The following is a 23725-nucleotide window of genomic DNA, read 5'->3' as shown; positions in this document are numbered from 1 at the left end:
AACCGAAAGCAACACTCTTATCTTTGTGAATTTGTTAGAACATTCATATATATATATATATATAATTCTTTTTAACAGTGGCATTGAATTCTACAGTGGGGTGTATCATGGCCTAAAAGAATGTATCCCAAATGGTTCAAATAGAGAGATTTTAATGAAGGACTATTCAAAGAGGTATAGACAAGCTTAGGGGAACAAGCAACTTCCTTGTGGATTCTAGTATTTGTATGTGTTCCTTAATCCCTAGATGTATGTGGAAGTGGAAACATCATAAACATAAAGCAAGTGAGCCTGCTGCTGATTGGATTTATTTTATTTCAAGGCAGTTGTGTTAGGGTTCTCTAGAGAAACAGAACCAATAGGATATGTACATATATAGAGATTTATTTTAAAGACTTGGCTCACACATTTATGGAGGCTGGCAAATCCTAAAATCTGCAGGGTGAATTGGCAAGCTGGAAACCAAGGAGAGCTTATGGTTTTGTTCCAGCGTGAGTCCAAAATCCTGAGAACCAGGGGAACCCATAGTGTAGTTCTAACACAAAGGCTGGTAGACTCAAAACCCAGAGAGCAAATGTTTCAGAGCAAAAGCAGAAAAAAATGGCCAGTGTCCCAGTTTTAAGGCAGTCAGGCAGGAATAATTCTCTCTTGCATGGGGTCAACCTTTTTATTCTATTTAGGTCTTCCACTGATTGGATGAAGCCCACCCACATTAGAAAGGGCAATCTGCTTTACTTAGTCTAGTGATTTAAATGTTAATCTCATCCAAAAACATCCTCATAGCAAAACTCAGAATAATGTTTGATCCAATATCTGGGCACCCTATGGACCAGTCAAGTTGACACATACAATTAACCATTACAGCAGGGAATAGGCCATCTGCTTATTTCAATTTATGAGGCACTTTATCTTTGAGGATTGTCATTCTTTCTAATTAAGAGCTGATGGTGATGTCCTTTTAGGGTAATATGGACATGGGTGCGTGTGTGTGTGTGTGTGTGTGTGTGTGTGTATGTAACACATGGTATATATGCACACATACATAGCTACATATCTTTTTTACAGGAAACACAAGATCTTTGGACCGGAGAACAAACCATTTATTATTCACTGAGCATTTAGCTGTGAGCTCCAGTCAACATGGAACAACTCAATGAGGGCTTGATGTCACTCTGTACATGCAATAGAATTGCACCATAGGAGAGGAACCCTCAAGTTATGAAACTCAGAGCTTTTATAGGTTGCTCACACATCTGTTTATTCTCCTTTCTAGAGAGGGAGAAAGACCTTCACTCTGGAATGTAAACAAAATCTTCTATGGAGGGGAGAGGGAAAGGTGTCTACCTTTTCTTCACTACCCTGGAATGCAAGCAAATGGTGCCAGTGGAGATAAGTCTATACTTTCTCCAGAACAAAACACTGTATCTAACTTTCAAGGCACATTTTCCTTTCAAACTTTAAATGCAATGATTTTCTGATTTCCTCAGAGTGATTATTAAGATTTCATTTCAGTTGGCAAAATAACCTACTGTAAGGTGCCAGAGATCTTTATAAATCACAAATAAAGATAATTTTTCTCTTTAGTTGTTTTTCCTAATCCTTTTCCCCACTGATGAGCAAGAAATGTAGATGACCTTAGAAGTTTACCTCCTCCTTTATTTCAGTAGTTTAGCTGAGAGCTGGCTTAGCCAGACTAAGCCAGTATGCAGAGGGTTAGCAAAGCCTTTGGTTGATGTCAACACTCTTGGTAGGCAGGGTGTTCCCAGGGTCCAATGTGCATACTCCTGAGGGCTTCTTGTGCCTAGAGGTCCCTTGATATATTTATTGCAACTTAGAAAAATTAGATGTCCCCAACCCCTCCTAGGCTAACCTACAAATAAGTACTAGTGCATAGGGTGGGACTCATTTTTGTTCTTGGAAACCTCTCTGACTGTTGGTCAAAGCAGGCCCTGCTCTGCTGGGACCTTTTCCGTGGTGGCGATAGAATATTCCTGCCAGGAATGTGCTGTGGAATAATTGAGGGGTTGGGGGATTACATGCACTTTGCTACTTCTCTGTTTTTAAGTTTTTTCTCCCCATCAATATAATTTTATATCTATGATGTGTATTGCTAGTATAACCATTACCACTCTACATGACAGGAAACAGTGCAGATCTTATATTTTGAAAGCCAAAGACAAGATCTTTTCTTTAATCTTTTTTGCCAGGACCTATTTCCAAGAGGCAGTTTCCTTGTGATCAGACAGCCCATATTCATTCTCTTCAGGTTGAAACTGCCTCGTTCCATTTATCCTAATTGGAAGTAATGAAATTACTGTTCTCTCTGATATTCTTATTGAAATACTTTGTCATTTAGCTTTCGTCAGTTTTTAGAAGGTTTTGTGGGTGATATTTCATCCTTCTGACTGCCTAGTTTAATGGGATATGATTTTAAGTATAAAGTTTTTCTTCCTCATGATTATAATTTTTGGCTATCTAGAGAAAATGTAGAAAACAAACACAAATCCCTGTATCATATCTCAGACTTAATATCCTCTACAACAGAAAATATACTTAAAATGCTAATGTGCTCACCAAGCAGGTGGTGTTTAATAGCACTAAGAAATGTCACGATAATCACATCTACCCAGTGGAAAAGAGGAAGGTCTGTTTTTCATCTTATACCCCAAACTGGAAGCTACTTTTCTGTGAAGAGGGTTTATATGATTTTTCCACAGTGACAACCAGAGAAAAGGGACTAACTTAGGTTTAGAGCACCAAAACAACCTGCGCAGGACCACAGAAAACTTAGAGCAGCAGAATGGGTATTGCCAGAAACACAGAGTCTGTCCAATAGAAAGAGAGGCTAGAACCAAATCCCAGGAGCAAATGTGCAGACACATTTGCAGTATATGTGAAGAAAGCCTAGCCCTTTTAGCAGTAAGCTTCAGCTTAGGGGAGCACATAGAATAATATTCCTCTTGGGTCCCTAGCACCTAGTACAGTGACTGGGACATGGTAAGTACTTAATAAAGCCAGTTGAATAAATAAATGAATGAATGACTAAACCTGAACACATGGCCCAAGAGTGCCAGGCTCACTGTATTGACTCTTGGAGAGAGATTATTCTGGACTTTTTACCTCTCTTAGGCTACATGTTTGGTAGCCTCATTCTCAGTGATGTGGTAAATTTCACCATTCACCTACTCTTCCAAGTGGAACTAACCCATCATTGATTTCTCACTACTAGCCCAGGACCCAAAGTAGAAAGAGGCTGGATTGCTAGCATTGTTCTAGGAAGGCTGCAGAGAGTACTGGCGGACCAGTTGGTTGGGGTGAGTTAGCACAACTAAGTGATTCATGAGTAAAGCAGGAGGAACAGTCTGGACGCTGTCTATGCCTCTATTTCTGTGGTAGGACCATTCTGAGACTTCAACACTCTCTTAACAGATCATTCTCAAAGAAGGGACACTGACTATTGTTCCTGCATCCCTTCTAGGGGTGTAAAAACCTTATCTGCCTCTGTCCTTACCTTGGCCTATCTATCTCAACTCACCTCATTCTTACAGTATTTAAGTCAATTGTTTCCCCAGCAGTCATAGAACTCACCTACTACAGTCAGTCCAGGTTGCCTCCGCATGGACTCTTTAGAGAAACTGATCCCTGTCCGGTTCCATTAAGACTAGAAATTGCTAAAAAAAAAAACCAGTAAGACAGATAGCAAATGAGAGTGGTGATCCAGAGGAGGGAAAATCACTGAGAGTTTGGGTGGTCAGGGAAGGCTTCATGGAAGTGATGGCCTCCACCAGGTCTTGCAGGGGGAAGGGGCGTTGGTAGGAAGAAGAAGGGTATACCAAGCCATGGAAATGGTGGGGGCAAAGGCAGGATGAGGAATGTTGTCTTCTGAGGACAACCAGCAGACCACTGGACAGAAGATGTAGATGTGGGGCAAGGATAGTGAGTGATAAAGTAGAAAAGGTTAAGAGTGTGCAGCTCAAAAAGGCTTCAAATTTCAGGCTAAAAGGTTGAGTCTTTATCTGTGAGCTAGAACATGAAATTTTCAGGTGAGTTTCACAACTAAACCAACTTCTTTAGCAAGAAGAACAGAATATGGTTAATGCATTTAGAAAAAAATAATCCAAGCATCTTACCATAGCCTACAAGACCCTACATCTTCTGCCTACCTCCCCAGTCCCCTCTCTCCCCAAGGAAGGCAGTCAGCTGAGAGTCTCTTCCACAGCACTCCCAACAGCTGGAATAACAAATCCTTTACTGAAGGGCAATCAGGATGGGGTATCACATGTGGGATAGGATCACAGTGTCCACTGCACACATCAGCTTCAGGACAGTGTTTGCCTTGGGCTGTGGGAAAAAGGGATGGAAGGATGTGGAACATTAGCTGGATCTTAAAAAATAAATGTTTTAAAGACTAGAAGGTGATCTGAAGCAATGCTAACATCTTTTATATTTATAGATTGACTTATTGGTGTCCATTGTATTATTTTGTCTACTTTTCAATATGCTTGTATACTTGGAATATTTTATAATTACAAATTTTTAGCATTCAGTCAAACACATTTTGATCATATTTCTAAGTAGAAACTATTAGTGAGTGAGCAAAATGATTCACTCTTATAATTAACATCACAGCTATTTTTAAGGAATAAATATTCTTACCAGCTTTGACTTTTTTTAAAGGATGTACCAGGAAATCAGAGTAGTTGTTTCCAACCTTGAGTTTCATATGACTGGCATCTCTTTCCCCGCAAATATTCCATGCTCCCCTGGGTGGAGCTGTATACCTAGGATGAAAAAGGGCTGTTATAGGCTGAATGTTTGTGTCCCCCCCATATTCATATGTTGAAGTTCAAATCCCCAGTGTGATGGTATTTAGAGGTGGGAACTTTGAGAGGTAAGTAGGTTTAGATGAGGTCATGATGGTGGGGCCCCTGATGGGATTGATGCCCTTATAAGAAGAGGAAGACAGAGAGATCTCTCTCTTTCCATGTGAACACAAAGAAGAGATTGTGTGCACACAAGGAGGAGGCAACCATCTGCAAGCCTGGAAGCAGGTCCTCACCTGGAACAGAATCTGCCAGTGCCTCAATCCTGGACTTCCCAGTCTCCAAAACTAGGAGAAATAAAAGTTTGTTGTTTGTCACCCTGTCTACGGTATTTTGTTATAGCAACTCAAGCAGTCTAAGACAAGGGCATTGGGGTAGAGTGGGAGAGAGGAAACACTGCTTTCTTTCTCTCTTTTTTAGACACACACTATGCCTTCTGCTTTTTAAGGTTAAAAACCTCTTCCCTCCTCCCTGCCATCAGCCTCCTGCTTTCTTGTTCTCTTTTTTCTTCCTTCCCAATACCCATTTCCCTTGCCCTGCTCCAAACTGTGGTGATAAGTAAGTATGTTTAAGACAGGGAAGCAGGAAATATTTTGGTAATTATTCTCCCCCAACCGCCAGTACTGCCAGATACACTGACTTTGTTTTCTCAGCTTACTCTCTTGTCTTAATAACCAGATTTTGCTTGTCACCTTTTTTTGCTAGTTCTTAAGTTACACAGTAGGTACATAGAGCCCCGTTATATCATGCTTACTTGTGAGCACCTTTGGTAACCACATAATTATCTTGGGGAATAATCTGTAGTTCTTAAAATGGGCCATAACAGCCTGGTGCAACAGGTCGTCCCTAAACTCGAGTTAAGGTTCCAGCATCAGGAAGGAGTAATATTTGGCTCTTGAGGATGCCAGGTAGTTCACATACTCATTCCTGTTGATCATTGTCAGCTATCTGTTGACACGCAGAGTTCATAATATTGTATAATAGAGCCTAGCACAGGGTCTTCAGCAAAAGACAATGAATTCTGACAGCTTTTAGAGAGTGACTTACAAGCTACAATCTCTTAGGAGAAGGCAGAATCCTAAAATACTTTTCTTTCCAAGTAAGTCCACAACGATTATCCCAAGTATCATAATTATATCATTAATTTATGATGATGCCACTTTTAAGTTGAGTAGAGTCTCATAAATTCCACCTTAATTTGTAGGTGTAGTGTGTGTGGAGGGAGAGGGTGGTGGATGAGGAAAACATGAACAAATCTTCTGAAAAAGAAAAACTCAACCAGCACAGGTGAGAATAGAATTAAGTCCCATGTTTACTTTTAAAAAGATCATTAAACCCTCATGTGAGACTAGTTGGAAGTTAGTTAATTCTGCCAGCAGTTAAGGGTTTAAAGCCTTAAGCCATTTTATTTAACAGTTCAAATTAAGATGGGAGATGAGAACAAGGAAGAGGGTTTAAATACCTCCCAAGTAGATTGTGCTGTGTGTGTGTGTGTGTGTGTGTGTGTGTGTGTGTGTGTGTGTGTGTGTTGGGGGGTGGAGAAGGTAGTAGTTGACATGCAAGTGTTTATTTTATAATTTACAAGGTTGTGAAGACTTTTGAATCACTAATTGGGAGTCCAGGCATTAAATGTGGGCTTCAGTGGGATAGGGCTTAGCAGGATAGAAGATTCAGTTCATTGATGGGCCAGTAATTCAGGGTGTGAGTGCTGGATGTCTTCAAGCAAGATTGGGTCCTTCAAGCCCTGGATGATCTTGAAATCCTAGAATTCTCTATTCTTTGCGTTATTTGTAACAATGCAGAATCCTAAGATAAAATATCAGAAGTGGAAAGAAATTTGGGGACTGTAGGGTCCAACCTTTTGGTTTTGAATATACAGAGACCAGGGCCAAGAATGGGAACAAACTAACTCAGGATAGTTCTGGTAATTACTGCAAAGTCAGGCGTAGAAACCAAAATTGGTGATTCTCAGGCAAGTGTTCTTTCCAGTGACCCAAGATAGGTACGAGGAGGTTGCTCCTCCTATGCTGCAAGGAGCAACATAGAATCCCAAGTCCATGTTCATGGCACTCCCTCAGTATCCAGCTTTCACTTCATCCCCCTCCTACCACCTCCTTTCTCTCCAAACTGTAAAATGTATGTGCATACAGGAAGTACCAAAATGGAAAACAAATTCAGAATTTCATCTTAAAATCTAGCTCGAGGCATCTACTTGGATAGACTTTTAATCTCATTATGAAGCTATAACTTGTGATCGAAGTGTATCTTAATGTGGTGATAAGAGAGTAATCGTCTGATGTGATGAGATAATCTTAATTCACTATAAAACATCTGTGTGTGCTGCATTGTCTGATGCTCTCAAGTATGAATATTGCTTCTCTAGGTAGGATTCTCAGCATCTCAATTTTCTGTCTGGTTTTTAAATTGTGCCTAATTAAAGGATTTCACATTCTTTCATAATATCGCCTCCTCAAGCAGAAATAAAACAATGGAACCACTTTTTTTTATGAAAGACATTCTGTTAATATTTGGGTGGGTTATTCTGCCTGAAATGTGTTAATTACATTAATTAGCCTTACTTCAGAGTTGCTGGAATGAATCTGAGCTAGATTGCTGTCCTTGGAAAACCTCCCTTCCCTTCTCCTTACCCTTACCCCTCGCCAGTTTCCCACCACAAAGAGACCAGGATATTGGAGAGCCCTTGGAATTGCCATCACACACGTTATTTTTGAGTTGAAAGCGTAGACACTAAGAAAAGTAATATTCAATAATTTTATTAATCTCATAAAGAATGATGAAGCTCACAGAATAAAAGCGCCTCAGAAATCACGGACACATAATACAGGATTCTAATCTTAATGAGTCAAGGTCATCTTATTTTTACCCCATGCGTATTCTTTGAGTTGCCTACCTGGAAAAGCGAAGGAAAAAAGAACATTCTGTGTGGTGGTAGCCCTAAGCAGGCAGGGCACAGGGAGCTTCCAATCACCTTTATTGAAGCAGAAAATACTGTGGGCTAAACTCCTTACCCAGACATCACTATTTGTGGAAGATAAAAAGGACCACAAATTTTTTATGTGTGTACCCTGGCTGCTGATGGAAAACAATACAAAATCGTGCAAGAATAAAGAACTCGGCTGATGTAAACTCTGTCATCATTTCTAGGGCAGCCATGTCCTATGGACTCTGACAAGGGTCACCTCCTATTAAAGCAGGCAAGGGAAAACAACTGTGATGCCAGGGCTCTATTCAAACTTTGCAACGGTCATTGCCCTCACTCCAGCTCTCAAAGGAATGCAGAGATTGTATTTTACCCTCTTGAAGGCTCAGTGAAGCTACCTACCATGATAGCTTCACTCAGTCTCCTATGTACATGTAAATCATTTGGGCATCCTGTTTTAAAATACAGATTCTGATTCAGTAGGTCGGGGGTAGACCTGCATCTCTAACAAGCTCCCCCAAAGCTGATGCTGTTGGTGCATAGACCATACTTTGAGCAGCAAGGGTCAAGGACAATGACTTTTAAAATGTGTTGAGCGGACTTTCCCTGGCAGTCCAGTGGTTAAGACTTTGCCTTCCAATGCAGGGGGTTCAGGGTCCATCCCTGGTTGGGGAGCTAGGATCCCACATGCCTCACAGCCAAGAAACCAAAACATAAAACAGAAGCAATATTGTAACAAATTCAATAAAGACTTTAAAAATGGTCCATGTCAAAAAACTCTTAAAAAAAAAAAACTTAAAAGAATAAATAAATGAAATGAAACGAGATAAAATAAAATGCGTTGATTATGACCCACTGTAAGAAATACATTTCGTATTATACATTATATTTATATCTGTTATGCAATAATTTTGTACTAATGCATATTATATATGTGTGCATATAGATATAAACAAAACTGAAACAACAGCTTCATGGAGCAACTCTTACCTTTACTAGCTGTGATATTTTCTAGACTCATTTTATTTCTGGAGTTATCTTTATTGAGTCAGTAGTTACATGAATCTACATAATGTGATAAAATTGCATAGATCTGTATATATATCCACTCAGATAAGTACATGTATTACTAAGTCTGTAATGTAATTACATGTAATGTAATCTGAATAACTCTGAGGACTGTACCAATGTCAAGTTACTGGTTTGGAGATTGTGCTCTAGTTACGTAAGATGTCAACGGCGAGCACGGCAGTCAAGGGTGCATGGGGCCTCTCTGTATATTTGTTTGCAATATCCTGTGAATCTACCACAATTTCAAAATAAAAAGTAAAAAATAGTAAATGGATTGGGACCTGCAAAATTGGTTTCAAGGCCACTAATGCATCGAAAGAGTTTGGAAAACTCCAGGATATTGTGAACCTTGATGGGGTGCTTCCCCAGAGCAGCTGCTGTTAAATGGGTGAAGCTGACCTGGGCCCTGGACAGGGAAGCGAATGTGGCAGTGGTATGAAAGGAATGTGGAGTGGAAGGGAGGAGCCTGGGAAGAGGTTCTCTGAGGGGCTGCTGGGCGGGAGGTGACACAGATAGTGTCTTACAAAGAGTCAGGGGGGAGCCCGCAAGGGAGGGAAAATAAGAAACACTCACCACTATCAACTGGCTGCCCAAAATTTATCTCCTGACACTTCCAAACTCTCAGAGTAGAGTCCATCCAGAGGACTTGAAGGAGAGCTTTGGGAGGAGGGAATCTGGAGGAGCTTTGGAACATAAAAAGTGAGAAATACTTGGATAAAGGCTAGCCTGGAAAAGGGGTCAGGACTTGGAGAGTGGCCATGATTTTTAGCCCCAAATTCAGACTAAGGAATCTAGGAGGCAATTTTATGTATTTAAATTGTTAGGTATTATAATAGAGCCACAGCACCATGCAAACCACAGAATTGTACAACCTCATTTTTCTCAGAGTAATACAAATCACAAGAAAAACAGAGAGGAAAGAAAAGCACATTCCTTGGCCAGAGGCTCATGAATGTAGAATGGGTGAGGGGTGTGTCTTCATCAACCACGACTTTACTGTCATAAAGTGCTAAAAATATGTCATACAACTGTGTCAAATTAATACCTACTTGATTTGTTTAAATGTAAGAATGAACTTATATCATTTTCATCAGGTTTCCTTTCTGTCATTCACTTCATTTTTGCTAAGATGCATAGTCCTTTTGTAACTAAATAATTCTAAAGCATTATTTTGCTCTTGTAAATCAACTGCAGTTAAATCGGAGATATCTGCCAAGTCTAATGTAGAAGAGACAAAGGCTTTTTCTGCCTGGTATAATAATTCATTTCAATTAACACGATGAAAGCAACTACAGAGTCATTTTCCACTGAAAATGTTGTGGTGGAGTTCAGGGAAATATTAAAGACATTTCTAGAAGCGCAAACAAGCTTACACGGGCACTTAGTTGCCCTAAGGAAAAAGAGAAGATTACAAATTATCTCATCATACAGATAAGAATGCTCCGTCGTTTCAACACTTTGGGTGAAACGGGGGATTGCATGTGGCTTATTTACAGTCACTCATTGTATGATCCCAGGACATGTCCCATAAAAACATTCTTTTTATTTGCATTCTTCTTCTTTAACACAGTTCCCTAAGGAAAAGATAAAATAGAGTCTATTGTGGGTTTTAATGAAAATATGATAGTTAGAAAAATATCCATAAGAACAGATATTGCTTCCAGACTAAATGATATTGAATAAAGCTGATATAAGTAAGGGTTAGCAAGAAATTTCTGATATAAGCTTAAGGAGATTTTAAATTTGGTAATTAAGAAATGTAAAAAAATATCAATCTATTTAAATTGAGTTTGTTTTGTCTGTGAATGTATGTGTTTGTAGAGATGGAATGAGCACGGCCAGTTGACTTGTAACACTGAGAATGAAACAGTAGGAAGGTAAGACGAGCTGTAAAATTAATTGGGGTCCAATATGTTTTGGGCTGCATTTAATTTTCTTGAGGGGAAAAGAGGTCAGGAATGGAATGAAGTCAATGAGAACTGGAGTAAGACTCACCGGAAAAAGTGAAAAGCAAAAGGGCCAACACTAAAAGGTCAGTGAATATCCTAGGGACAGGAAATGAACTTTAAACAAAATAGAAGGTGGTATTTCTATCTGTTTGAGAGCTGTTAAAACTGCTATTGAAAAAGGCAACATAAATCACCAGGTGTTACTTGCCTGGAATATAGTTTGGATATGTATTTAACTTATTAGAAATATCAAGAACATAGATGTTTTGTAGTGGGCCATAAAAGAAATATTGAAACTCACAGCAAAATTGTTGCTATTTACCAAGAGTTACTTCCTGTTTTACTATCATATTTTTTCTTGAAAAGAGAAAAAAAACAACTCCTAAATCATCTCGCCTAAGAAGTCTTCATTATGCTAACGACTATTAGTATAAAACTTTACCCATAAGTGTGAAATCAAAGATAATTTCCTTCTTTTGTTAAAAAGGTGCTGCCGGTCAAAATCATTTAGGGTTGACGTCTGACATGCAGCATTTTATATGGGGAAACCGTGATCGCAAGGTTGGTTGATACTCTCATGCACCCACTGTCTTAAGCAGTAGCAATGACTGAATAATGCAAATAAATGGTGAATTAGCATCCGAACACTTTCCAAAGTAAAACTAAAGCAAATAATTGCTACTTTGAATTGCCACATTTAAGGGCATCTTTTGATTCTACAAAGACTGGTCTTTAGTAATAAACATTCATGGTTTTTTTTGGAAGGTTAATAATCATTAAAATTAACAGTTGTTATGAGGGCTTCTCTCCTCAAGGAGGCATATTCATAATTGTGATGTATCGGCGCCCTTGTCTTCTCCTGCTTCCCTGTCTGATGCTGCGAGATTCTGGGAAAGACCATATGATGTAGCAGGATGATGCGGTGGTAACAGACAGTATAAACAGGCTTGTAAAACGCCAACAGGTCGCCAACAAACCCGGTGTTGTGCCTAGAGCTTCCAGTAACACTCGAGTTCTCTCTTCCCCCAACCCAAGCATGCTGTTAAGCTTTTACTCGTATATCACTATTGCATGTAAATATTTGGACTGGCCCTTTCTGGCACTATACACCTATGTTATGCTTTGAAAACTGTGACTTGTCCTCTTCCACCCACTTGTGGCAAAAACTGTTTTGCCTACATTTTTTTCCCCAGTCACACACATTCTGAATTTTTTTGGCATCGTCGCCGAACGACAGTTCGCTCTAATCTGGCTCTGCAATGGAGTGTTACCAAGGCTTTCTTTCCCCCTCCCTTTAAGTAAAGGAATGAGTTGGAAAATGTGCTATACTTTGCTGTCTTGGCAAGAGAGGAGGAGGGTCAGAAAGGAAGCAGGTATGTTCTTCGCCCAAGCATGTGGCGCTCCTATAAAAAGTTGGAATTCAATGGAAGAGTGGCCTGGTGGCATTCACTATAAAGACATATCCAAAACGCTTCAGAGTTGCTTAAACGCAGCACTCCAATTGTTGAGGGGACAAAGGGACTTGCTTCGAAGCTATATTTGCTCCACAAAGGTGTTTTTTTTTTTTTTTTTTAACTTTGATTGTATGTTTATTTGGGGAGAATGATGGGGTTTGTGGATTAGGATTAAAGACCTAATCTGCCCTCCCCACCATCTCCCCTGCAAAATAGACTTCCTTCTGCCCCAAATTTAGCCATCACAAAAATCTACTGACATATTTATAAGGTACTTGAATTATGAAAGTGCAATATGTGTTTACGTGCTATATATGTTTTTTCCCTTTGGTCCTTTGTTAAGCACATGAATGGCAAACAAAAAAGAACTTATCTTAAAAAGCAGCAGGGTAGCACTAGCTGGAATGTAATTTTACAAAACCTGGCCATCTTTCAACAAGAGTGGGTGGATTTTTAGCGCTACAAATGTTTGTGTATTATAAAGTATTTGCCATGGTGACAAAGCTGGGAGAAACATCCCATTAGCCACAGACGGGCTACAGATTGTTCTGATTATCCATGTCCAAAACTCAGTCTGGCTACGGCTTTGTGTTATTTTCAGTGTTTATAAGTGCTTGTTTTGTTTTGGGTTTTTTTTTCCCCAACTCACTAACCTACAACTTAGCAAATATGGATGTATGTAGGCATTTCATTTAAAGTTATCTTTAAACATGTTCTTAGGGATTGTTCATATAACCCATGTGTGATTCTGTGTGTGTCATCATTACATTTAGAGTGGATGTGTTTATAGTGTTAAAAATAATAAGCTTTGAAAGAATGAGAGACTTGTGAAAACCATCCTGCAGCACTTATTAAAAATAAACAGGGTCATGGTGAGAGAATTCGAATAAGAAGCAATGAAGTGTCTACCTAATTTATCTGGAGAGATTTCTGACTATTGATTTCAATTTTAAAAGTTACAGCCTCTATTTTTAAAAATGACTTTTATCTCAAGTACATGGGGAGAAATGTGAATTATAAATAGCCAACAGAAAATATGCCACTGCATGTAAAGAATCCACATTTTTCCTTTTCCAAACATTTCCCTGCTAAGAAAAACATAGGAAAAATTTTAATGACTCCTTTTGCCCCTATTTTTGGGGTGAACGTTTATAAGCAAATGGTGTTTTATGTAGTGGAATGAATCGCCATGCAATAAAACCTAGTATCAGACAGAGAACTGCTTTGAAGTTACTCATGGCTGTGCAAGGTAGAAGCAAGTAGAATAAGGAGAAAAGGGAGACCTAAAAACAAAAAGCTTTAAGGTCATATAAAGGTTAAAGAAAAATAGGTCACAGTAAATTAATCCTTATCATCCGAGTAGCATTGCTGCTAAATTAAACCACGCTGGAAGCTGGAACAGTCTGAAAACTTAGTGAAAAGACATGACACAATTAATTCTGCAACTGCGATATCTCAAATTTTTTCTTAGTTTTCTGGGTGACTTTTAGTGGAGGTGACACTGATGTTTCTTTCTCACATAAACAAGGAAGAAATTCTAATTCGCTTATTTATCATTCAGTCTTTCAGGGCAGGCCACGTAGCAGACCATTTCACTAAACAGGACTAAGGAGAGACATTTTAATGAGGAAATAAAATGCCTGTTACAGGTATTTTGAGCAAATAAAGTTTTGCTGACTCCTTCCAAAAATTGTGCTTTCTCAATTCATTTTGAAAAGTACTAATTCAAGTGCACATCTGTGCAAGTTGTATAGCTGTTCTGATAAAATATAATAAGGTTTTCACATTCCCTAAATATGCTTATGTTCAGGAGTGCATCTACCAATACATTATACGATTTTGGAAGAGGCAAATTAAAGAAACTTAGTTTTATAAGGACAAAGGGTTCTAAAGTCTTATGTCTAGGGCAGTGAATATGTCTGTATTCAACATTTCTAATCATCCTGTTTCTAAAGTTGGTCTGTTTTGAGGTCTGATTCTAATACCAGTTACAATTGTTCTTGCCAATAAACAAGTTAGTTAAGGTTGGGAATATACATTGAAGACCTCAGCACACATGCGACCCAAGTTCCCAGCTAAACAATTTCTATGGTCAAGGAGCAGAGAGTCAGAATGGGGCATGGGCATCTGGGGCAGTGCTCTACCTAATATTTGGCCATCATCACTTATTTATAGCCTACATTTGCTTCAGAGCTTACATTTGGCATTTTCCAAGAGACAATCTGGACCACTGCCTTCTAAACTGCAGCTGAGATGTGCGTTGGGGATTTCTCTATCATATTTTGCTCATGACTGAATAGAACTAGACAGACATAAAAGGCTGAATTCCTGACACATCTTTTGTAATGGGAAATTTTCATATTTAAAGAATGCCCGGCACATATTTGTGTTTCAATGGCGCCCTACACATCTGTTACTTATTTTGGAGCAGCCTCTATCACATATGCAAAAGTCTTTTGCAGATAAATTACTTCATTTCAATCTAAAATTACATATAAAGGATTTCATTCTTTAGAAGAAAATTCTTTACATGGTTATCACAAAAAAGATCATGTGGGTTCCCCACGAAGGAGTCAGGCATCACACTGCGTGTGCAGAAATGTACGATCAGTTACTAGAGTCACTGCTATAGTAATTGTACGCATGGAAGGCACAGATGCTCAACAACATCCGTTGAGGGTATAGACAAACAAAGGCCTCCAATTTGCCTTACAACCGCGGGCCTAGGATTTCCATAGGTTCCTATCTGGAAAAGGCATTGTGTACCCACTTCATGCCATAACTTCTCTCCCAAAGCCTACAGAGTCAGCAGGAAGATACTTGCAAGAAAGCTTCCTCTGCATTTGCATTTTCTGCACACCAGCTTCTTTACCCGTCCTTCCCATTTGGTAAGCAGAGCACTATATGCATACCACCCAAAGGACCAGCTTTTCAAATCTGGGAAGTTTTGAGACCTTGGAGGGTATAGCACTAGGGGACCCTACCATCCCTTCTCTCTACTCGCATGAGAAGAGGAGTGACTTACCTGATTTGGTGAAACTGGATACAAGACCATAATCTGCATTAGAGACCCAGCCTCTTGATAGCTCCCTGGACCTGACTCCCCACGAACAAACCACATTCTCCTTTTTGCTTCCTGCTGCCTTGTCGGCAGTAACCAGAGCGGCTGCTTTGCTTACCAACGGACAAGGTCAGTTTGGGGGAAAGTAAAGCCTGGTGGCCTGAGGTTCAAGCCATATTCTCCAATACATTATTAGCAAGAAAGCCTGTTTTTGATTCCCATCTGACCCCTTTTATTTACTTACCTACCACAAATTCAGACAGAAGAAGAGGTAAGTTATCTGGGATCTTACAAAAACCGACTCTCCTTTATAGTAATTATCTTACCGTGTTTGTTTGCTTGGCCACGTACCTTCTTGCTAGACTATAAGCAACTTGACAGTAAGACCTATTTCGTTTCGTCGTTGTAAACCCTGCCTTAACATAGAGCACAGTATTCAGTTAATGTGGATTGTACCTACCAACCAATGGCCCTAGTACCTAATAAAATAGTAATGAAATGATAACCTAGTTTAAAAAGACTTCATTCAAGCAATTACATCAGCTGTATTAATAGATATAAAGTCATCATCTGGGGGCAAGTGCCATATTGTTTGACTGATTTAATCTAGTGAATATTAGAAGTACTGAACTGTACCTCACCTCCTGCTACCACCCCTACTAGCTAATTCAAGCTATTCTAATTTATAGAATGCTTCACTTTTCAACTAGCCATCACGGAGATTGAGTAACTAACAAGGTACTGAGTATGTAAATATCTCATATGTGAGAAATCTCCAGTCTTTTCTTGAAGAATAACAGTTTGTTATTTCCCTAAAGTGTTTTCAATTATTCTGGACCCTAGGACTGAGCTGGGAGCTGCTTCCCTACTTTTGCCCTCACAAAAAGAAGGGAGGACCCAGGAGCAAGATGACAGAGACCTGTGAAAACTTTCACAATCCTTGTGGAGTTTCCTGAAGTTAGACATACAAGCTTGAAAATGTTCTTCACACAAAATTTGAGCCCTGCTAAACAATTTTCCTATAAGTATATGTGGCTTTAAGTATGGACCAATTCAAGCAAGTTGTTGTTCTTAGTAATAAGCATTAAATAGTCATAACTGAACTAGAAAACTTAAATTTTTAGAGTCAATCTAAGACAAACAGGTTCACAGGAAGGGAACCAAACCAACACGGATGATAACATCCAGAGACAGGGCTGAGCAGCTGTGAATGAACAGTTCTCCCTTTTTTGGTTCAGCTACCTGTGAATGAATCTCCATTTTCTATTTTGTTGTTGTTATTGTTGTTATTGTCATTGTTCTGAGGGTCTACATAGTTTCTGATCACAGATGGTTACGGTCAAGTCCCTTTATCATTATGCATACCTGTGATGCTCATACTGTCTCTCACATAATTGGAGTAATTAGCAATTAATTTTTTCTTGCAAAAAGAGACTACTAAATAAACCTAAAAACCCATTAACAGCACCAATACTTTCTCTTGTGGATTCTGACCCATTAAATTGACTAAATCCACTAAACTAATCCATGAATCTATTTAATCAAATCAAATCTCTTCAAATAACTGTCTCTCATCCTCTTCATTATTAGAAGCAAGAATGGATTTAGTTATACATCTTCTGGGTAGAAGAAAACATTGAGGAAGTAGAGGTGTTTACCTAAGGTCTGGTTTAGGAGGACGTGGGGCATAGGATGGATCATGGAAGAGGTAGTAATAGAATACACATGGTCCCTGACATACTATGGTTCGACTTACAGATTTTCCACCTTATGATGGTGGGAAAGTGATAAGCATTCAGTAGAAACCATACTTTGTTTTTTTTTTTTTCTTTTAACATCTTTATTGGAGTATAATTGCTTTACAATGTTGTGTTAGTTGCTGCTGTATAACAAAGTGATTAAGCTATATGTATACATATATCCCCATATCCCCCCCCCTTGCGTCTCCCTCCCACCCTCCCTATCCCACCCCTCTAGGTGGTCCCAAAGCACCGAGCTGATCTCCCTGTGCTATGCGGCTGCTTCCCACTAGCTATCTATTTTACATTTGATAGTGTATATATGTCCATGCCACTCTCTCACTTCGTCCCAGCTTACCCTTCCCACTCCCCGCATCCTCAAGTCCATTCTCGACGTCTGTGTCTTTATTCCTCTCCTGCCCCTAGGTTCTTCAGAAACATTTTTTTTTTTTTTTAGATTCCATATATATGTGTTAGCATACGATATTTGTTTTTGTCTTTCTGACTTACTTCACTCTGTATGATAGACTCTAGGTCCGTCCACCTCACTACAAATAACTCAATTTCGTTTCTTTGTCGTTTCTTTTAATATTCCATTGTATATATGTGCCACATCTTCTTTATTCACTCATCTGTCGATGGACACTTAGGTTGCTTCCATGTCCTGGCTATTGTAAATAGTGCTGCAGTGAACATTGGGGTGCATGTGTCTTTTTGAATTATGGCTTTCTCAGGGTATACGTCCAGTAGTAGGATTGCTGGGTCATATGGTAGTTCTATTTTTAGTTTTTAAAGCAACTTCCATAGTGTTCTACATAGTGGCTATATTGATTTACATTCCCACCGACAGTACAAGAGGGTTCTCTTTTCTCCACACCCTCTCCAGCGTTTATTGTTTGTACATTTTTTGATGATAGCCATTCTGACAGGTGTGAGATGATACCTTATTGCAGTTCTGATTTACATTTCTCTAATGATTAGTGATGTTAAGCATCCTTTCATGTGTCTGTTGGCAATCTGTATATCTTCTTTGGAGAAACGTCTATTTAGGTCTTCTGCCCATTTTTTGATTGGGTTGTTTGTTTTTTGATATCGAGCTGCAAGAGCTGCTTGTATATTTTGGAGATTAATCCTTCATCAGTTTCTTCGCTTTCAAATATTTTCTTCCATTCTGAGGGTTGCCTTTGCGTCTTGCTTATGGTTTCCTTTGCTGTGCAAAAGCTTTTAAGTTTCATTAGGTCCCATTTGTTTATTCTCGTTTTAATTTCCATTTCTCTAGTAGGTGGGTCAAAAAGGATCTTGCTGTGATTTATGTCATAGAGTGCTCTACCTATGTTTTCCTCTAAGAGTTTTGTAATGTCTGGCCTTACACTTAGGTCTTTAATCCATTTTGAGTTTATTTTTGTATATGGTATTAAGGAGTGTTCTAATTTCATTCTTCTACATGTAGCTGTCCAGTTTTTCCAGCACCACTTATTGAAGAGACTGACTTTTCTCCATTGTATATTCCTGCGTACTTCATCAAAGATAAGGTGCACACATGTGCATGGGTTTATCTCTGGGCTTTCTATCCTGTTCCATTGATCTATATTTCTGTTTTTGGGCCAGTACCATACTGTCTTGATTACTGTAGATTTGCAGTATAGTCTGAAGTCAGGGAGCCTGATTCCTCCAGCTCTGTTTTTCTTTCTCAAGATTGCTTTAGCTATACAGGGTCTTCTGTGTTTCCATGCAAATTGTGAAATTTTTTGTTCTAGTTCTGTGAAAAATGCCATTTATAGTTTGATAGGTATTGCATTGAATCTGTAGATTGCCTGGGTAGTATAGTCATTTTCACAATGTTGATTCTTCCAGTCTAAGAACATGGTTTATCTCTCCATCTGTTTGTATCATCTTTAATTTCTTTCATCAGTGTCTTATACTTTTCTGCATACAGGTCTTTTGTCTCCTTAGGTAGGTTTATTCCTAGGTATTTTATTCTTTTTGTTGTAATGGTAAATGGCAGTGTTTCCTTAATTTCTCTTTCAGATATTTCATTATTAGTGTATAGGATTGCAAGAGATTTCTGTGCATTAATTTTGTATCCTGCTACTTTACCAAATTCATTGATTAGCTCTAGTGGTTTCCTGGTAGCATCTTTAGGATTCTCTATGTATAGTATCATGTCATCTGCAAACTGTAACAGCTTTACTTCTTCTTTTCCGATTTGGATTCCTTTTATTTCCTTTTCTTCTCTGATTGCTGTGGCTAAAACTTCCAAAACTATGTTGAATAAGAGTGGTGAGAGTGGGCAACCTTGTCTTGTTCCTGATCTTAGTGGAAATGCTTTCAGATTTTCACCATTGAGGATGATGTTGGCTGTGGGTTTGTCATATATGGCCTTTATTATATTGAGGTAAGTTCCCTCTATGCCTACTTTCTGGAGAGTTTTTATCATAAATGGGTGTTGAATTGTGTCGAAAGCTTTTTCTGCATCTATTGAGATGATCATATATGGTTTTTCTCCTTCAATTTGTTAATGTGGTGTAGCACAGTGATTGATTTTCATATATTGAAGAATCCTTGCATTCCTGGGATAAACCCCACTTGATCATGGTGTATGATCCTTTTAATATGCTGTTGGAGTCTGTTTGCTAGTATTTGGTTGAGGATTTTTGCATCTATGTTCATCAGTGATATTGGCCTGTAGTTTTCTTTCTTTGTGACATCTTTGTCTGGTTTTGGTATCAACGTGATGGTGGCCTTGTAGAATGAGTTTGGGAGTGTTCCTCCCTCTGCTACATTTTGGAAGAGTTTGAGAAGGATAGGTGTTAGCTCTTCTCTAAATGTTTGATAGAATTCGCCAGTGAAGCCATCTGGTCCTGGGCTTTTGTTTGTTGGAAGATTTTTTAATCACAGTTTCAATTTCAGTGCTTGTGATTGGTCTGTTTATATTTTCTGTTTCTTCCTGGTTCAGTCTCGGAAGTTGTGCATTTCTAAGAATTTGTCCATTTCTTCCAGGTTGTCCATTTTATTGCCATATAGTTGCTTGTAGTAATCTCTCATGATTCTTTGTATTTCTGCAGTGTCAGTTATTACCTCTCCTTTTTCATTTCCAATTCTGTTGATTTGAGTCTTCTCCCTTTTTTTCTTGATGAGTCTGGCTAATGGTTTAGCAATTTTGTTTATCTTCTCAAAAACAGCTTTTAGTTTCATTGATCTCTGCTATTGTTTCCCTCATTTCTTTTTCATTTATTTCTGATCTGATCTTTATGATTTCTTTTCTTCTGCTAACTTTGGTTGTTTTTCTTTCTTCTTTCTCTAATTTCTTTAGGTGTAGGTTTTAGTTGCTTTTTTGAGATTTATTCTGTTTCTTGAGGTAGGATTGTATTGCTGTAAAACTCCCTCTTAGAACGGCTTTTGCTGCATCCCATAGGTTTTGGGCTGCCATGTTTTCAGTGTTATCTGTTTCTAGGTATTTTTTTATTTCCCCTTTGATTTCTTCAGTCATCTCTTGGTTATTTAGTAGCATATTGTTTGGCCTCCATGTTTTTGTATTTTTTAAATATTTTTTCCTGTAATTGATATCTAGTCTCATAGCATAGTGGTTGGACTAAGGCTTGATTTTTGACCCAAGATATTATCTGTCTTGGAGAATGTTCCATGAGTACTTGCAAAGAAACTATTCTGTTGTTTTTAGATGGAATGTTGTATAAATATCAATTAAGTCCATCTTGTTTAATTGTATCATTTAAAGCTTGTGGTTCCTTATTTATTTTCATTTTGGATGATCTGTCCATTGGGGAAAGTGGGGTGTTAATGTCCCCTATTATTGCTGTATTACTGTTGATTTCCCCTTTTATGGCTGTTAGCATTTGCCTTATGTATTGAGGTGCTCCTATGTTGGGTGCATAAATATTTACTTTTTTTTCAGGCTCCGGACGCACAGGCTTAGCGGCCATGGCTCACGGGCCCAGCTGCTCTGCAGTATGTGGGATCTTCCCGGACCGGGCAACAAACCCGTGTCTCCTGCATCAGCAGGTGGACTCTCAACCACTGCACCACCAGGGAAGCCCCAATATTTACTATTTTTATATCTTCTTCTTGGATTGATCCCTTGATCATTATGCAGTGTCCTTCTTTGTCTCTTGTAATAGTCTTTATTTTAAAGTCTATTTTGTCTGATATGAGAGTGTGAGTCCAGCTTTCTTTTGATTTCCATTTGCATGGAATATCTTTTTCCTTCTCCTCACTTTCAGTCTGTATGTGTCCCTAGGTCTGAAGTGGGTCTCTAGTAGACAGCATATATACGGGTCTTGTTTTGGTATCTATTCAGGCAGTCTATGTTTTGGTTGAAGCATTTAATCCATTTACATTTAAGATAGTTAACGATATGTATGTTATTACCATTTTCTTAATTGTTTTGGGTTTGTTATTGTTGGTCTTTTGCTTCTCTTGTGTTTCCTGCCTAGAGAAGTTCTTTTAGCATTTGTTGTAAAGCTGGTTTGGTGGTGCTGAATTCTCTTAGCTTTTGCTTGTCTGTAAAGGTTTAATTTCTCCATCAAATCTGCATGAGATCCTTGCTGGGTAGAGTAATCTTGGTTGTAGGTTTTTCCCTTTCATAACTTTAAATAGGTCCTGCCTTTCCCTTCTGGCTTGCAGAGTTTCTACTGAAAGATCAGCTATTAACCTTACATTATTTGTTGCTTTTCCTTTGCTGGTTTTAATATTTTTTCTTTGTATTTAATTTTTGATAGTTTGATTAATATGTGTCTTGGCACGTTTCTCCTTGGATTTATCCTGTATGGGACTCTCTGAACTTCCTGGACTTGATTGACTATCTCCTTTCCTGTATTAGGGAAGTTTTCAAGTTTAATCTATTCAAATATTTTCTCAGTCCCTTTCTTTTTCCCTTTTCTTCTGGGACCCCTATAATTCAAATGTTGGTGCGTTTAATGTTGTCCTAGAATCTCTGAGACTGTCCTCAATTCTTTTCATTCTTTTTTCTTTATTCTGTTCTGCGGTAGTTATTTCCACTATTTTATCTTCCAGGTCACTTATCCTTTCTTCTGCCTCAGTTATTCTGCTATTCATTCCTTCTAGAGAATTTTAAATTTCATTTATTGTGTTGTTCATCACTGTTTGTTTGCTCTTTAGTTCTTCTAGGTCCTTGTTAAACATTTCTTGTATTTTCTCCATTCTATTCCCAAGATTTTGGATCATCTTTACTATCATTAATCTGAATTCTTTTTCAGGTAGACTGCCTATTTCCTCTTCATTTGTTTGTTTCATTTACCTTGCTTCTTCATCTGCTGTGTATTTCTCTGTCTTCCCATTTTGCTTAACTTACTGCATTTGGGGTCTGCTTTTTGCAGGCTGCAGGTCCGTAGTTCCTGTTGTTTTTGGTGTCTGCCCCCAGTGGGTAAAGTTGGTTCAATGGGTTGTGTAAGCTTCCTGGTAGAGAGGACTGGTGTCTGTATTCTGGTGATAAGCCTGGATCTTGTCTTTCTGGTGGGGAGGACTGCATCCGGTAGTGTGTTTTGGGGTGTCTTTGAACTTAGTATGGTTTCAGGCAGGCTCTCTGTTAATGGGTGGGGTGGTGTTCCTGCCTTGCTAGTTGTTTGGCACGCAGTGTCCAGCACTGTAGCTTGCTGGTCACTGAGTGGAGCTGAGTCTTAGCGTTGAGATGGAGATCTCTGGGAGAGCTCTTGCCGATTGATATTTCATGGGGCTGGAAGGTCTCTGGTGGTCCAATGTCCTGATCTCAGGTCTCCCACCTCAGAGGCTCAGGCCTGACACCCAGCCAGAGCACCAAGACCCTGTCAGCCACACGGCTTGAAAGGACATCATAGAGACTTGAGGTATTGGTCTGCTTCCTCAGTTTTTCATGGCCGGCCAATTAGCTGTGCCTTTCCTGTTCTCAGTTTGTCAAGTTAGAGAGTCCGGGTAAGATGGTAAATGCACAAAATGATCCACCTTGCTCAGAGACCATACTCTGAATTCTGAATTTTGATTTTTTCCTGGGATAGAGATATGTGGTATAATCCTCTCTCATGAGGTTGGGCAGGGGCAGCTCCCAGTCAGCCATGTGATCAAGAGCATTACAAGCATTGTTTTACACTTTCTGTACAGTAGTCAATAAAGTACATGAGATATTCAACACTTTATTGTAAAATAAGCTTTGTGTTAGATGATTTTGCCAACCTGTTGGCTAATTTAAGTGTTCTGAGTGCCTTTAAGGTAGGCTGGGCTCAGCTATGATGTTAGTTGTAGTAGATGCATTTTTGACTTATATTCAATATTTTCAACTTACAGTGGTTTTATTGGAATGTAACCCTATCATAAGTTGAGGAAGATGTGTAGGAGGCTTTGGAGAAGATGATGAATGAGAGGGGCCAAGGGTTGAGAGGAAGATGGAGGCAACATCAGTGACAGGAAATGGGGAGTTCTGGGAATATGACCTCTTGCTATTGGGGTGGCTGTTGGGGTTCGCTGACACTGATGTTTCAAATAGGATGAGCTGTAGATCATTTTGTAGCTGCTCTAGCAAACTGCTCTCCTAGGCCACCTCCATATCGATGTGAGGTAGAACTCCAGCTAAGGGAGAATAGATAAGCCCACTTCTTTGTTTTTCAAAACAAGATGTCCCTTTTGCTGTCTGATATTGAAAGTATATCATCTGGCTTTAATCTAAATTCTATCTAAACT

The 23725-nt window shown here is 39.0% G+C and overlaps 1 long non-coding RNA gene across 2 annotated transcripts in view; it reads right to left on the bottom strand.

Annotated features, from left to right (window-relative positions):
* LOC132597571 (uncharacterized) overlaps positions 1–23725 on the bottom strand; it is a 155229-nt gene that overhangs the window by 80816 nt on the left and 50688 nt on the right. The window contains exons 2-3 of one of the 2 annotated variants that reach the window (XR_009564471.1): positions 4657–4781; positions 4188–4341 (exon numbers count right to left, since the gene is read on the bottom strand). This is a non-coding gene — a long non-coding RNA (uncharacterized lncRNA). Of the gene's footprint in view, positions 1–4187; positions 4342–4656; positions 4782–23725 lie in introns of those variants that run through there. The other variant, XR_009564470.1, reaches the window with a different exon arrangement.

Source organism: Globicephala melas, chromosome 7 (assembly GCF_963455315.2).
Source record: "Globicephala melas chromosome 7, mGloMel1.2, whole genome shotgun sequence".
Classification (NCBI taxonomy): Eukaryota; Metazoa; Chordata; class Mammalia; order Artiodactyla; family Delphinidae; genus Globicephala; species Globicephala melas.
This window is presented reverse-complemented; position numbering and strand designations above follow the sequence as displayed.